We start from the raw sequence: 17,003 nt of genomic DNA, 5'->3' as shown, positions 1-17,003 counted from the left end.
GGTAGAGTAGGGGATGAGCACAGTAGGAATAATCACCTTCCTACTATTGCTGTAGAATTAGTGTATGACGATTTAATAAAATTAGACATATACAAGTCAGCAGGACCAGATGATCTTCATCAGAGAGTGCTGAAAGAGCTGGCTGAAGTCATTGCGGAACCCCTGCCAAAACTCTTCCACAACTCGTGCTCTGGTGAAGTTCCTGAGGACTGGAAGCATTGGCGATGTGTAGGGGGTGCACCCCCTGGAAGTGCCAGCCGCCAAACTGGAATGGCCGGCTGAAGTGCACTTCCGGTTTTGCCGCTAGTGGTTCTGCACTTGGCAATCGGCCACTGGGGGACCCTCCTCCCCCCGTTGGCAATCTGGTGCCCCCCAGACATGGGAGGCATCAGTCGCCCATGCAATACAATGCTGTGGCTGGCAAAGCAAATCAAACTCTGGCATGCGCCCACCGATGCATCTCAAGCAAAACCAGGGATGTCATCCTCCTGCTTTACTCGGCCCTGGTGAGACCACAGCTGGAGTACTGAGTCCAGTTTTGGGCCCCCCTCTTCAGGAGGGATGTGGAAAAGCCTGAGAGAGTCCAGAGGAGAGCCACTCGTATGATCCAAGTCCTGGAGGGCAGGCTGTACGAGGAGAGGCTGAAGGACTTGGGACTCTTCAGTCTGGAAAAGAGAAGGCTCGGGGGGACTTTGAAACAACCTACAATTATGTAAGAGGGATACATCAGGACCTGGGAGAACAGCTGTACACCAGAGCTCCTCAAGAGATAACAAGGTCTAACAGCTGTAAATGCCAGGAAAGCCAGTTTAGACTAGACATAAGAAAAAAGTTCTTTATGGTGCAAGTGTCTAGGGTCTAGAACAGACTCACCCCAGAGGTGGTGCAAGCACCTACTCTGGACTTTTAAAAAACAGGTAGATGTTTTTATTGCTGGGGTCACTTGATCCCAGCTGACTTTCTGCCTGTAGCGGGAGGGCTGGACTCGATGGTATCATGAGGTCCCTTACAGCCCCTAATGTCCATGAAATCTATGAAACTGCAGGCCCTTCCTTATGTTGCAACAGTCTCTACTTTCTTTTGGATTTATCCCCTGGTAGAAACTCCAGTAGGTAAAAATAAATTGTCTTGTGTGAAGACTATAGGATATAGTTTTAAAACTTTTTATATTGGTAAATAAGAGAGCAGTTAAAATATTCCAAGTAGATATAACAGGTCTCAGTTTTATTTTTATTTTTTTTTAATACACATTACTTCATTGCCTCTGTCAATGGCTAGTCAAGCAGGATGCAGTAGAGGACTTAATGACCTAAATGGTAGTTAACTTCTGGGTATCCCCATCCTTTGTAATTCAAAGCCCCCAACAAGCTCCACATATTGCCTGAGAAGAGTTGGGCACCTCAAGATGGAATCTAAACATTCAGTACACTAACAGGGATCAGTCTAAAGCTAATTGGAAATGCTGAGGACTGGGGCATGCCTGAAATCCTGCCCTTCTCTGTCCTAGAGAGCTCTTTAGTCTCCTGTGGTTCCATAGCTTAGAATCCTCTTCAAATGCTTCAACTTTCCCTTTAAAAACATGGTGAATGAGAGGGTGGGAAAACTATATATTTAGGAATCTGAGGGATTTGATGAAATAAAATTGATGGTGTGGTATGTGGTGCTGTAGACATGTTTGCAGCTCCGCATGGTGGGGCTCCTCTGGGCATGCCCATGAAGTTTGGGTACCTCCAGAGTTAGGCATTAGCTTAATGAGGGCTTCACCAAAAGTTCTCACCTTTGGGTACAAACTTTCTTTTCAAGTCCATTTTTGGATCTGTCTTCTTTACCTGTAAGAACACTTGGCTCTTGTAAATATCACCTTGCAGGCTTCATTATTATGCAGATGAACCAAGCAAGAGCTCTATGCTAAGTGGAGCAGCAGAAAAAAAAATGTCTTCACTGAGGCGATGCAAACTGAAGTTAGTTACTCAGGTTTAAACCAGATGAGAATGAGACGTATCAGAGTTGAAGCAGAGGGTCATACTATAGCAGTGATCAACACAATTCTGTGGGTGTCAGTGGAAGGGTTATTAGGGTACTAGTTTGAGTGGGTCCCTACAGAAAGATTTGATCCTTCTAGATCTGACCTCATTTGACCAGTCCAACAGGAAACTGCAAAAGAGAGAATGAGAATGTGGCTAAGATAAGATACTAATGTAAAATTAGAACTTTGAAGCACTGTTTAGAAAAAGACATGATAGGATGAGCCTTCCTCACTGGTAATACAGGCAGTGGGCTGAGAGAGAGAGTAGTATAAGCCAAAACCGTGGTCAGACAGCAGTAGATGTTTACCTTCCTCCTCGTAACATTTGTCTCTGTTTGCTTCTCTGCTACAGCAAAGGCAGACTCCACGCCATAGTAACACCAAGGTAAATGCTCACATCTATGGGTCTTTCTTACTTTTTGTACTTAATAGAAGGGAAACACTGGGCTTGTCTGCACCAGACGTTTATTGCAGTTGCCTAATTAGCTCTTCAATAAACATCTCTGTGTTGACATGCGTGGCCCTATCAGGTTGTAGGAAACTAATGAACTCTGCAGCAGGTTAGTACTTGTAGATAGCAAGTAATATCCTGCTGCAGAGTTGTTCACAGCAATGTACGTGTAGATCCTGATTGGGCCAGCTGGGGCACAAGGGAGCTGCAGTGCGGGGCTGCCTGCTGACTAGCCCCATGCTGGAGTACCCTTGTTCTCTAGTCAGCCCCTCTGCAGCACACTGAACTGGGTGGGAGAAGCCCCAGGCTGGCAGTCTGACCCCACCGGGCCCCCTGGCAGCTGGGGCTGTTCTGACCAGGCTCAATGTGCTGTGGTTCCAGGTGCATATGTAAACGCAGCACCCAGAAGTAATAAACTTGGCGCAATATGTGCCAGCACATGTGGATGTGCCTCACGATACTTTCTGATTACTTTGTGGTTGGAGCAATGGAAAAGGTAGAGAGCCTATGGAGCTATAATGTGAGATGTAAGCATATCTGTTAAGGTTCCTACAATAATGCAGTCATAAACTAATTGTAAAGTTAAGATGGCATTTTGGGGTACAACCAGGGAAGTGGAATACCAGGACATTCAAATACCTCTTTTGAGTTTTCTTTGAGAAATGTGGCTGCTTTTCTGTTTCTTCCCCACCAAGGAATTTTCTAGTATGCTGGTAGTTTTAGCCATAGGGCATTATTTATGCAGTTAGTTTCTTGACAGCAGTTTACAAGCTCCAACAGATCAGTAAGATACCACATTGTATTCTTCTTTTATTAAAAAAGGAGACGATTTATTAATGCAGCTGGAACATTTACAATTCATAATGGATTAATAGCTTTAAATTAAATTCTGCTTGCGCTTGGTATTTTTGCCCTCTGTGCGTATGTGTTCTTTCCGAAAGTCAACTCAGTGAGATTCCCTGCTCTTACCACCGTTCCCAGCTTCCCTCTTTCTCCTTGGTATAGCAGTAATAATCTTACAAGTATGAGGTCTACTTAGTGGAAAACAGCTCTGCACAATTTGCAAGGCTGACAAGAGTTTATACTAATATTTGCCTACCCATAGCTTAAGTGCCTTACTAGAGTTCCACTTACCCCAAAAAATGAGGATGTAAGGCTTCTACCAAGCCTTGTTGTCCTTAGACTTCAAGTCTAGTGCAGGTCTACTAATCCCTCTCAATAAATTAAGTGTCTTTCTTTTCTTTTTTTTTTAAAGAAAATCCCAGCATCGATTTTCTAGATATAGTGCTACACCAAGAGAGTCTTTTTAACACAGATAATCAGACTTTTATAAATATAGTAAAGCTTTGAAAATAAATAACTATAATTTTAAACAGGTCAGAAATGTAAAACTTAAAGCGGACACACAAAATACTCCTGGAAAAAGGTGTCCTCCAAAGGGAAGGAGACACAAAATGCCAATTACTCTACATGTACCCCATAGGCCATGTGAGGACTGACACAGAGTTTATCTGGAAACACTGGCGACAGGTAGGGGGTGCACTTCCAGTTTCGCCACTGGTGGTTCCGCTCTTGGTGATTGGCCTTGCGGGGACCCTTGCTGCCCCCGCCACCCTGTCGGCAATCTAGTGTCCCCCCAGACTCAGAAGGCACAAGTCACCCATGACTAGAAAAGGGCAATATTGTGCCCATCCACAAGAAGGGCAGGAGGGAGGACCAAGTTAACTATAGGCCAATCAGCCTAACTTTCATCCTAGAGAATATCCTAGAAAAGTTCATCAAGGAGTCTATCTGAGATAAGCTTGCAGAAAGTAAGATTCTGAGTGACATCCAGCATGTCTTCATCACGGGTAGGTCTTGCCTTACCAAACTTATCTCCTTCTATGACCAGGTAACTCGCCACCTGGACATGAGAGAGCAGGTTGACATTGTATACCTAGACTTCCAAAAGGCAACTTTGACTTAGTATCCCACAATGTCCTTGTGAGAAAACTGAAGGATTGTGGGGTTAACTCTGAGACAGTCAGGTGGGTGAGAAACTGGCTGCAGGATAGGACCCAGAGAGTCGTAGTGAATGGATCCGTCATCCTTACGAGAAGTGGACAGCGGTGTCCCTCAGGGGTCGGCGCTTGGTCCGGTACTTTTCAGCATCTTTATTAATGATTTGGATGTGGGGGTGAAGAGCTCACTGGCCAAGTTTGCGGATGATGCCATGTTATGGGGAAGCGTGGTCACACTTGAAGATAGGCTACAGTTACAGGTGGACCTAGACAGGCTAGCAAGTTGGGCGGATCGGAACCTGATGAAGTGAGAAATGTAAAGTGCTCCACCTTGGGACGAGCAACCCCCGAAACACCTACAGGCTTGGTAAATTAAATTCTGCTTGCGCTTGGTATTTTTGCCCTCTGTGCGTATGTGTTCTTTCCGAAAGTCAACTCAGTGAGATTCCCTGCTCTTACCACCGTTCCCAGCTTCCCTCTTTCTCCTTGGTATAGCAGTAATAATCTTACAAGTATGAGGTCTACTTAGTGGAAAACAGCTCTGCACAATTTGCAAGGCTGACAAGAGTTTATACTAATATTTGCCTACCCATAGCTTAAGTGCCTTACTAGAGTTCCACTTACCCCAAAAAATGAGGATGTAAGGCTTCTACCAAGCCTTGTTGTCCTTAGACTTCAAGTCTAGTGCAGGTCTACTAATCCCTCTCAATAAATTAAGTGTCTTTCTTTTCTTTTTTTTTTAAAGAAAATCCCAGCATCGATTTTCTAGATATAGTGCTACACCAAGAGAGTCTTTTTAACACAGATAATCAGACTTTTATAAATATAGTAAAGCTTTGAAAATAAATAACTATAATTTTAAACAGGTCAGAAATGTAAAACTTAAAGCGGACACACAAAATACTCCTGGAAAAAGGTGTCCTCCAAAGGGAAGGAGACACAAAATGCCAATTACTCTACATGTACCCCATAGGCCATGTGAGGACTGACACAGAGTTTATCTGGAAACACTGGCGACAGGTAGGGGGTGCACTTCCAGTTTCGCCACTGGTGGTTCCGCTCTTGGTGATTGGCCTTGCGGGGACCCTTGCTGCCCCCGCCACCCTGTCGGCAATCTAGTGTCCCCCCAGACTCAGAAGGCACAAGTCACCCATGACTAGAAAAGGGCAATATTGTGCCCATCCACAAGAAGGGCAGGAGGGAGGACCAAGTTAACTATAGGCCAATCAGCCTAACTTTCATCCTAGAGAATATCCTAGAAAAGTTCATCAAGGAGTCTATCTGAGATAAGCTTGCAGAAAGTAAGATTCTGAGTGACATCCAGCATGTCTTCATCACGGGTAGGTCTTGCCTTACCAAACTTATCTCCTTCTATGACCAGGTAACTCGCCACCTGGACATGAGAGAGCAGGTTGACATTGTATACCTAGACTTCCAAAAGGCAACTTTGACTTAGTATCCCACAATGTCCTTGTGAGAAAACTGAAGGATTGTGGGGTTAACTCTGAGACAGTCAGGTGGGTGAGAAACTGGCTGCAGGATAGGACCCAGAGAGTCGTAGTGAATGGATCCGTCATCCTTACGAGAAGTGGACAGCGGTGTCCCTCAGGGGTCGGCGCTTGGTCCGGTACTTTTCAGCATCTTTATTAATGATTTGGATGTGGGGGTGAAGAGCTCACTGGCCAAGTTTGCGGATGATGCCATGTTATGGGGAAGCGTGGTCACACTTGAAGATAGGCTACAGTTACAGGTGGACCTAGACAGGCTAGCAAGTTGGGCGGATCGGAACCTGATGAAGTGAGAAATGTAAAGTGCTCCACCTTGGGACGAGCAACCCCCGAAACACCTACAGGCTTGGCAACACCAAACTGACTAGCACAACAAATGAAAGGGACCTGGGAGTAATAATAGACCACAGTATGAATGTGATTCGGCAGCGCGATTGTGTAGCCAGTAGCGCAAACAATAGTCTGGCATGCATGAATTGATGCATCTGCAGCAAATCCAGGGAGGTGATTTTTCTGCTCTACTCAGCACTGGTGAGACCACAGCTGGACTACTGCGTCCAGTTCTGGGCAACACACTTTAACAAGGACATGGACAAGCTTGAGAGAGTCCAAAGAGCCACCTATATGATCAGTCTCATTACACAGCAAGCCATATGAGGAAAGGCTGAGGGATCTGAGACTCTTCAGCCTGAGGAAAAGAAGGCTGAGAGGGGACCTGGTTACCGCTACAATAGAGCAGTACATCAAGGGCTCAGTGAGCAATTGTTCACCAGGGCACCCAAGGGGAAAACTAGGAGTAATGGCCACAAACTCCTGGAAGATCGATTCGGCTCAACATTAGGAAAAACTTCTTCACAGTCAGGGTGTCCAGACTCTGGAATAAGCTCCCTCCAGAGGTGGTGCAATTGCCTACCCTGGAAATCTTCAAGAGGAGACTAGACAGTTACCTTGCTGGGGTCACCTGACCCCCAGTTATCTTTCCTGCTTGGTGTAGGGAGCTGGACCCGATGATCTTTCGAAGTTCCTTCTGGCCGTACAATCTATGAATCTACAAAGCGTAAGGAAGTGTATGGTTGAAGCATCCATGGTGGTAACACGTCATAGAATCTATAATGTAGATAGGGTCCTCCCTGCTTGACTGCTCTTTTTCTCAACCTCCCTATACCTCCCATTTCTCACCTGCCACAACTTTGATGTTGTACATTGTCAGGAAGTGGGGAGTTCTTGGACCAGCAGCAGACTTGCAAGTAGCCTGGGGTCCATCTGATCAAGCCAGTTGTTTTACCTGAGACTCTTGTCCACCTGTGCCCACACAGCATTCTCCCTTTAAGGGGTTGCTTTTGCTGGTTTCTGAGGGCTTGTTGGGGCTTCAGCTATAGTAGACTTGGCCCCCTTTTTCTCTCTGACGACACCCTGCCTTGGTCCATAGTATAAGACCTTAGTCTCTGTGGGAATCAGCCTGGCCTTGATGGCAGCCCCCTGCCGCCTGGGGTTTTGTCTCCATATACTAGTTTCTGCATCACTGCTTTGGGCTGTCTTCTACCTGTATAGCAGGGGACACACCCCAGGACACTTGTTTGTGGCCACCTCTAACTCTGCAGATACAATCCAGTCTTCCAGTCTTAAGTCTCAATTGAACAAATAACACAAGCCAACTGCTTCTAAAAAGAACCTCCAGAAGTCTCCCTTCTTGGGTAAAGGCAACCCGCAGGCCTGACCTGCTTAGGAGTCTTCCTCCCTGGTTCCCTGGCATCACTGGAGGTGAACAGTTGCTCATTAGCCGCTAGCCACCTTGTCTTATCGCTATCAGTCCCAGGCTTGGTCCATCTGTGCTGTTACTTATAACTCTACCCTGTCAAGCCCCACTAGAAACAGGGCTGGGGTTCCCTGCTACATACCTAATTAAATAGGGTATGTTGTAGTCTTTTTTTTTTTTTTTTTTTTTTTTTTTTTTGCAAGGGGTCAAGATATTTTTTTGGGGTAGGAAGCAACTACCCAAGGGCTACTATGTGTAGAATGGAATTGTAAAACAGACTTATCATAGTTTGTCCTTTTAAGTAGCTGGTTATGCACTTACTTATGAAGATGTGGCAATAATTAGTCTATAAAACTGCTTATTTTAGGAGACAAAGATCATATGCCAAAGGACCACGTGATTCAATAATGCTGATGTACCTGAACAAGGAGTACAAATATTGTAGTTTTGACAAACGTTATACATAAGTTGCAGGTTTTGTTAAATTAATCTGTTTATTAATTTGAATTGATTTCATAATTTGTTTTGCAGGTATTTGATACCATTTCACATATTTTACATATTTTAATAGTTGTGTAGCCATGAGTCTCACTAATAATTTAGAAGTAGTTCATTGGATAAAATTAAATAATTTTGCAGCTGTAAAATGCAACAAAAAATAACATTATGAATCTTAAGAATCCACTGTGAAAAGAATTTTGTTTTGTCACCCTACTACTCAGTTGTCACCCTACTACTCAATTGTGGCCTCTTTGGTGGCAAGGGTTTAGAAAAGCAGTATTTAAAATGCATGCAGGGTGATAAAATCAACACTGCAATGAGTTCACATTTCATTATGCAACATACTAGTAAACCTAAACATTATACAGGCTATTTTCATCATTTTTGTATTTCTCATTGTTATCTGTATGTGGCAGGCAGCGAGAACAGTAGCACTGTGGCATTGGTGTCCTGCAGCGCCCAGCATCACTTGACATACAGCTGCTCCTCTGCCACTGTGTACAGAACCAGCACGTGGTGGTCCCGTAACAGCCCTGTGGGAGGGATAGAGATCAGGCAGGGCTCAGCCCTCCATTACCCGCAATAATATTTTCCCCCACTGCTTATGTATTGATGGCAGTCCCATACAGAACACACTCCAGTAGTCTAACTTGAGGTTACGTGCGCATGGACAATGGTGGCCAGATCTGAATCTGAGGCCCCAGGCACAAGTTGTGCTTAAGACATGATTAACCAGTTAATCACGTCTCGAGTTGTTACCTGGTCACACATTAATGCAATTGATAAAACAAGGAATAAGCCACAAAGTTGTTGTGTCTACTCTTATGGTAGACATTATGCTTGGCCAAGGCTGAAATAATTATAAAAAATGTGAATTAATATTATTTTAACCATGCCAGAATTTCCAGAAGTAGTCCCAGAGAAAAATGGCTACCTGCTTTTTTAACCCTTTTTTCATATGTTATATTATGTGGAAAAGTTGCATGAACGCTTTTTTTGTGCCTGCTGGTTTAATATTGTTTCTGCAGATATATAATACATTGTGTTAAAAAAAAACCATGTACTGCAGAACAGAAAACTAAACAAACAAACAAACAAAAACCCCACATCACTTTATACAGCAAACTTACTTATTCCTTACTTCCCAGGTAGGCAGCAATATGTATTGTGTTTCAGGTGCCTTAAGGGGCACATGTTGGTGATTTTATTTTTTGGTTTGTTTGGGTTTTCTTATTGTGTTTATTTTCAAATGTGCCCCAAATGAGCAAATATAGATTTGGATTTTTTTCAGACCTAGTTAAAATCAAGAGGAATCAAACTGCTTTTTTAGAGAAGCTGATTTCATTTGATGTCAGGCTGAACTGTGAAAACTCCTTTTGCTTTTTGGCATTCCATCAAAAATCCCCCCTGTGGCATGAGCCGAAGGTCTGTTTTAATTCTAAAAATATTATTGCCACAGGGAGGTAGAAGACCTGCATGCAAAATTGGGGATCTGAAAAGGAGCCCCTCCAGGATTTTCACCTGATGGAAAAATATTGAGACAGAAAGAAGATGGTGCTGGTATGTTTGTCTATGATTTATTTAGAATGTTTCAGCTAGGAACTTCAGTTAAAATGATCATGTACCTGCTTGTGCTTATCTGTGATTGGGGAAAAATTATTAGTAGTAGAATAATGCTTAACCCTTTCCCCACTTATATAATTTAGTCCATTCAATTGTTTATTTTAAAGCAAACTTCCTACTTTTACAGATGACATTTCAGATTACTTCTTACCTTACAACTGGCAGGGAACCCAACTCTGTACACCTACTTGGAGTCTTTAGTCATAATCTTTTTCTTGTTTCTGCTTTCAAACTTCATCTTCCATTGTGATGAAAATTGCATCCTTTTGACTTTCATCTTTTTAAACTTGACCAGTTAGCTGTATTACATTTGTCTGGACATATTTGAACCAGTAGTGGTATGGAGTACACTCTGCTGTTCAATCCAGTTAAAACCCTGTGGATTAGAATCTGAGTATGGAGAGGAACAAGTAAAACTGTACTTTATCCTCCATTTTGTCCAGATGTCATTTAGTTAAGCTGCTGGTATAGAAATGATTCTTAAAGGAACATCTGGTCTGCATTCTCAAAATATTTTTCCTTCCTTAACCCTTTAGTGGTTAATGGTATATCCTAGTGACAGAATATCGTTTTCTTATGCCCAAATGTGGAGAAATTTTTAATGCGTGGAAAATTGCTTGCTGTGAAAAAACTGTTTAGGTTTGGGGTCCACTTTTTTACTTGAATGTTTGGCTATTTCAGCTGAATTTGACTTCAGTAACTACTGTATTTTTTTGCATAAAGCATATCCTGGAATATAACATGTCCAGGGTTTTTTTGAAAGGCAGAATGAAGAAAAAAAAATCTTTCCTTTGTAGTAAGTATTGAGTAGCAAAAGGTAGGGAGAAGAGTCTGCTCCCTGTGAGTACTTTCACTCTTGCCCATAACCAGCAGAAACCACTTATACCATATTTTCTCACATGTACTTCCCCCCCAAAACCAGCTGCTGGAACTTGCAGTGCAGATTGCATGTGAGAAATATGGTAAATGTTCATCCCTGAATAAAAATGCAGTTTTAGATAAGTAGAAAAAACTTTGGTTAAAACTTGGCATGTTTGTTGTAATGAATTAAGACTCTCATTTCCCTAATGTAAATAGGGATTGAGAATATACTCCTGGAGTTTAGTTTTATAGTGTTCACTTTGAACATAGACCATCAGTTCTGCTGCAGCATACTTTTCTCATTCTCACAAACTGTGTGTGTGTGTGTGTGTGTGTGTGTGTGTGAGAGAGAGAGAGAGAGAGAGAGAATATTTAAAATGTAGAAAGGAACCCATATCTATTTAGCAGTAGGTATGTGATTTCCGCAGCCTTTCATTACGCTAACCAGGAACTGACATATACTGATATATTCTTAGCTTGGTTCATGAACAACAACTGCCACCTAAAACTGAAGTCAGTCAGAGAAAATGGCATCAAAGACAAGTTGCAGGTGTTTCCTTCTTTGAGAAACTAACAAACAAACAGCCTCTTAGGATTTTGGGTGACATACTTAAGTGCCATTAGTACCATGCAAGTTTTCATCTTCTGTCTGCTCGGAGAGCAGTAGAACAGTCTCCTTAAGAATTTTTCTCTTAGAGGCCCAGGAATCTAGGATTTGCCTTTAATGTTGTACCAGTAAGAACAAAAGAACACTAGTCAAGGAACAATAATAAATGGTAATGGCTAGCTTATTATAAATTGTCTGGAATAGCTGTCAGATTGATTGTGACATGCATATAGATTTTTTTTTTCCTGCTAGATCTTCTGGGCTGTATTAAATTGCACTTTAAAAATTATTTCATTCTGACTTAAACTATTCTTTTAACTCAAATTTAGATGGCTACTATTTAGGTATGGAAAAGTTGAACTTCTGCCTTTGAAAGTCAAAATATTAGTTAGCTGTTTGATACATAAAAATGTACACTTAAAATAGGGAACAGGTGGCAATAGTGTAGATCTCACTTCTGTGTTGGGAAGAAGTAATCTGTGACTGGCACTCCTTTTGGTAGTACTTTGCCACTATTAATTTTGAATCTAAAGTGTACCAGAATACTTTAAAGCAACACCATTTGGAATAGAACTGCCTTAGAGATATCTATTAGATCCTCCTTTTGCCGAGCAGATTCTTTCAGTTAAAATAGTTTTCTTGATGAGAACTGCAGAAATGACACCACTGGAGATTATGTTGGGGGCATATACCCCCACATCTCCTATCCTAACCTCAAGTCTTGAAAACTCCACCTAATCAAGTTGTAGTCTTGGTCTGTCATGGATTCTCACCAGGAAAAGATTCAGCAAGCTAAATTCTGTTGGTATTATACCTGAACAGTTTGCTACTACAGTTTCTGCCTGAGTGTTCAGCAGCATTTTGTTTGTTTGAAACTTAACAATTAGGACATATATCGACATTAAATCCAAATTGGTGTCAAAGCTGTGTTGCTTTCAGAGTGCTAGTAGGAGTTTATCAGTGACTCTCATTTTAATCACAAAGGACAACAGATCTATAAGAAATGCTATTTCCAAAAACAGTTTTCCAGAGTTGAGCTGCATTTCAGGGCTATGATTGACAGGAAATTGCATGAAAACTAAGTTATTTAGATACTAGGTCAGCTGTCTGTGAGCTCTATCCATTTAGATTTAACCATGTGAATATAATAACATTCTCAAATCTAATTGGATGTGCAATGGAAATATCGGAGCTCTGGCGACAGACATGCTGACCTGTAATCAAAGCATCATGTGGAATAGCAGAGTATGCTTGCTTTTGTCTCAGTGAGGCCCTGCTACATTAAAAAAAAGATAAGGCTGGGATTTAAGCCTTTTGTCTTTAATTCCAACTGAAGAGCCATTCTTCCTGCTTTTGGAAAGTAGTATCAACTAAAAGAAAACAAGTGTATTCTTAGAGGAGAAGCTATACTTTATTATGCAGCCTACAACTCCAGGAGACAGACAGACACTTACTCAGACTTGTAGCTTTAGGGTTATTGGTTGTAGCATGTTGGTCTAAGGACATAGGCAGACAAGGTTCTTTGGGTAAATGTGATATTTTTTGTATTAGACCAACTAAATAGTTGGAAAAATTGTTCTTTGCAAGCTTTTGGGCACAAACACCCTTCTTCAGGCATAGGAAGAGTCTGTTGGTTGATGTTGTGTTCTCCATGGTAGAATTGAGGCCAATATGCAAAATGCAGGTCTGTGAAAATGCAAATGCGTGGCAGTGGGGATCAGAGGGAATGGGAGACAAAATAGGGGTAAGACAGGCAGGTGGATGGAGGGAATAGTGGGAATGTTGACCTGGTGATAGAATGTAGCTGGGAAAATGCAAAGAGGTTATCTGGGGTTACCTGATGGCAGGAAGGTTTTAATGTGCCATAACTCCAGTGTCTATATTTAGTTCATGATTGTTTTGCATCCAGTAGATTTATGAAGTAAAGCTTGTAGGCTTGTCTTCAAGACGTGTTTTGTAAATTCCCTTTTGAGGATTAACAATGAGAGATTGGAGAGAGTGTTTGTCTTGTGAGAAGTGTGCACCCACAGGTAGTTGGGTATTTTTGTCTTTGATAGATTTTCAGTGTGTGTTCATTCTGGTACGCAGTTGTTTGGTTTCTCCTACATATTTTTCATCAGGGCATTTGGTGCACTCAATGAGATGTGTAACATTTCTGGAGGTGCAGGTATAAGATCCAGGAATGGTGATAGTTCTGTTATGGGGTGTTGTTATTGTGGGTGTGGTGGAGATGTGTTGGCAGGTTTTACGTTTCTTGTCGTGGCATGGTCTGGATCTATTCGATGTGCTTTGGGCCATAGGAAACTTGCTTCAGGTGATGAAGTTGGTGAGGTTCAGTGCTTGTGTAAAGGCTAGGATGGATGGTTCTGGAAAGATCTCTTTAAGAACTGGGTCTTCTTCTAGCATGGGTTGCAGTTGTTTGGGGATTTTCTATATAGGTTCCAGGGAAGGATGGTATGTCATAACTAATGGTGTGTGATTTGTGGGGAATTTCTTTTTAAACTGCAGCAATTCTTCATGTGGTCTAAGTGGCTCTTTCAAAAATGCAATCTGTCTCTCTGGAGGAGTGTCCTTGTTAGGTGAAAGCCCTTTTGAGATTTGCGAGGTGATGATAGAGGGTATTCTCCTCTGTGGAAATCCAGTGGTATTGGAAGGCGTGGCTGTATATTACAACTTTCTTGGTGTGGTTAGGGTGATTGCTGGTTCTGTGTAGATATGTATGTTGGTCCGTGGGTTTCTTGTATAGGGTGGTTTGTCTTTTACCATTCTGAATATTGATCATAGTGTCTGAAAAGGAAATGTTTTGTCATCTCACGCAGACAACACGTGAAGATTCAGATAGCTCTGAGTGCACATCAGGTGAACTGCTTATATAGTGGTGACTATTAAGAATTCTGTAAACTTTCTAGAATGGTAAGTGCCAGAAATAAAGATTGTTCTGGTCAGATATTCATTTCCCACATTCTTCCAGTAGTCAGTTCTTCCAAGATCTGTTTTTGCCTACACTACTTTTACTATACAGTACCTGTGCAATTTCCTACTTTAAGGCTCTGCAAGAGAAGCCAGTGTCTCCACTGGCACATTAGTAAGGATGGATATGTTGTGATGCTGTGTTTTTTCACATCATCTTGGGTATTCTTGGAGTCTAGTTTAAGAATTGAGAAATATGTTCCTCTAAAGTTTCACCCTGGAAGTGCAATAGCAATTATCAGCAGAATGACATCTCCTGTCCTCAGTTCTTTATCATCTCACTGTTTGCTAGATGAGCACTACTTTTTTTCTCTAGAGAAAACTGGCCTCCATGGTGATATAATCTTTGTTTGGAAAAAAAAATCTAAAATGTATTTTAAGCTACAAGAAACTTGCATCAGTATTTGAATCCATCAAGCTATGAAGTTTTTTCCCCCAGTTTACCACAGTGACGGGCATTTCAGTATTTGTCCCTCTGTCATCTTTCAGCTTCAGTTTTGTGCTTTTGCTTCTAAACATTCAAATAGAGAAGGGACACAGCCAGCCCTTCTGCAATTTCTTGTTTAGTTTTGGCTATTTCTTTACTGTGCATCCAATCAATTTAGTACCGTGCATCCAGTCAGAACAGTCCAGGGGTTGCCTCAATATAGCCTACTGCGTGCTGGTGGTTAATCCTAGCTTTTTGTCCCTCCCCTTTATCTCAAAGCATCTACTTGTCTGCCACAAATTGAAAATAGGAAGTTGGCCCTCAGTTCTATAGGGTAGGACCATCTTGCTCTTGTAGGGGAGGAGCACTTTGCTCTGCAGGCACTTCTGGGAGCCATCATTGCTGTCTCTTCTGTGATCCTGTGAGCTCTGTAGCCCAGTGAGGAAGGTTCTCCCAGTTCAGTTTCTTGTGTAGACCAGAACAAAAAAAATACCTAGGTCAGACCTGGGTGAACACTTGGCCTGGTTATCTTAACATGTCTCTCTCCTCTCAGCCTGCTCTCCTGTGACCGGTTCCTCAGTGGGCTCAGTTCAGTCCCCAATGGGCTCAGTCCCAGTACTGGGTTCAGTCCCTAGTGGGGTCGGCCCCCTGCAATCCAGCAGCCAGGGTGCCTTCTCCTCGGTTCATCTCTGGTTTTCAGCCTGAATTGCAGTGGATGTCCCTGCCACGTCCCTTTTGGGCCTACTTAATTTCCAGTTCCCAGTAGTGCTTCCATCAGTTTCCCAGCAGGGAGATCCTGAATGGGCTAATCTTACCCTCTCTACACTAAGTGGTGGAAGGGAATGCTGGGCACCTCACTGGCATGAGGAGAAAATACAGTGTTACTGCACTGAGGATAGAAAATCCTGGCAAGGGCTGCTCATTTGACTCTGTTATGTTGTATTATTCAATTAAAAGAACACTCTTCAACAACCTTATAGTCATTTGTTAAAAGTAACACCTAAAATGACTTCAAATATTAAATACTTCGTTGCCTTTTTATTGCTTTTAATTGGAAGAAAAAAAAAATTTTACTTGGTGAAAATAATTATTCATAATCCTCCATATCTACCTCCTAATCTGTCATCTATAAAACTGCTTCTAACACTTACCTTTGAATTTGTGACCCTTGAATTTCACTTGTAAAGGTTTTATTAACAAAGTAATTAGGTCTAATCAAACTTAAAAAAAAATATTATTCTCTGTTCGGGATAGGCAGCTATTTCAGCCTTCTGCCACAAGCCAGTTGTATGCCGACTAAGCTATGGAGCCAAGTGACTACTTTGGTCCACTGATACCTTTATTTTTGGTCTCCCCCTTGAGCATCTTAAACCTTTGTTGCATTAATTGACTGACAAATATTGTCTTAAAATTTTTGCAGGATATGCTCACACCAGCGTAGTGTAGCTTAGTTCAGTTGCTTTCAAGTGCACAACCTACTCCTCGTGCAGGTGCTTTGCTTTTTCTTGTAATTTCCTACAGAGAGTGCCCAAACATTTTGCCCCCTTAACGCCTTCATTTTTGTGACTGAACACATGCTGATTTCTTTTCGTGGGACTGACCGAGTCTTTGAATGGGACAAATTATGAATTCTTACACTTTTCAGTTTTTTGGGATTTTTTTTATCCCAAGAGCTTGTGTCAGCTCCTGGCATTTGCACAAAACAGCTTTTGGTACAGTGCCAGACCTTGCTGAGGAGAGCACTATTGTCAGCAACCACTGATCCATGACATTTGAATTTCTTTGCTCTTCTAAGCTCCCTTCTTCTAACAGTGATTGATTATCTTGACCCTTCTGCTCTTGACTTTTTGTCTAAGAGCCTGAATACATGAAACACTTACACTGGTGTAATTTTTAAATTGATTTTTGTACTTCAGTGTAAATTAACCAGAACAGCCAGCAGAAGATAAGCTTTCTGGAAGAGGGGGTGCGGAGAAGAGATGCAGTTTTTATGTGAAAGGTGATATTACAGTAACTTGACATTAGGATGTAGTAGGAAGTAGATAATAATTTTTTTGTAAACTTTGAGCAAACTACACCAGAGAATGATAGGGGTGTGACGCTCAACGGTAATGTGACTGCCCCTGATTTTTCTGGTGGTTTTTTTGTTTTGTTTTTTTTAATGCTGGATCTAAGTGAGTTGCACCATGTAGGGCCGGGCCAGACATACAACATACTCTTTTTACACTTGTGTAAACATGTCATATGGCCAACATCCTGCTCTAGAGTGCATT

General features: G+C 42.0%; 1 protein-coding gene across 7 annotated transcripts in view; it reads left to right on the top strand.

Annotated features, from left to right (window-relative positions):
* The window catches only part of ELF2 (E74 like ETS transcription factor 2), a 72,388-nt gene that overhangs the window by 13,534 nt on the left and 41,851 nt on the right, over nucleotides 1–17,003 (top strand). Inside the window, exon 2 of one of the 7 annotated variants that reach the window (XM_025216260.1) lies at nucleotides 9,702–9,802. The exons of the other annotated variants lie outside the window; for them this stretch is intronic. The gene's annotated coding sequence lies outside the window, so the exon portion shown is untranslated. The remainder of the gene's footprint in view (nucleotides 1–9,701; nucleotides 9,803–17,003) is intronic. 7 annotated transcript variants of the gene reach the window in all.

The sequence above is a fragment of the Alligator sinensis genome, unplaced genomic scaffold (genome assembly GCF_000455745.1).
Source record: "Alligator sinensis unplaced genomic scaffold, ASM45574v1 scaffold160_2, whole genome shotgun sequence".
In the NCBI taxonomy this organism is placed as follows: domain Eukaryota; kingdom Metazoa; phylum Chordata; order Crocodylia; family Alligatoridae; genus Alligator; species Alligator sinensis.
The sequence above is the reverse complement of the archived record's forward strand: the minus strand, read 5'-3'. Positions and strand labels throughout refer to the sequence as shown.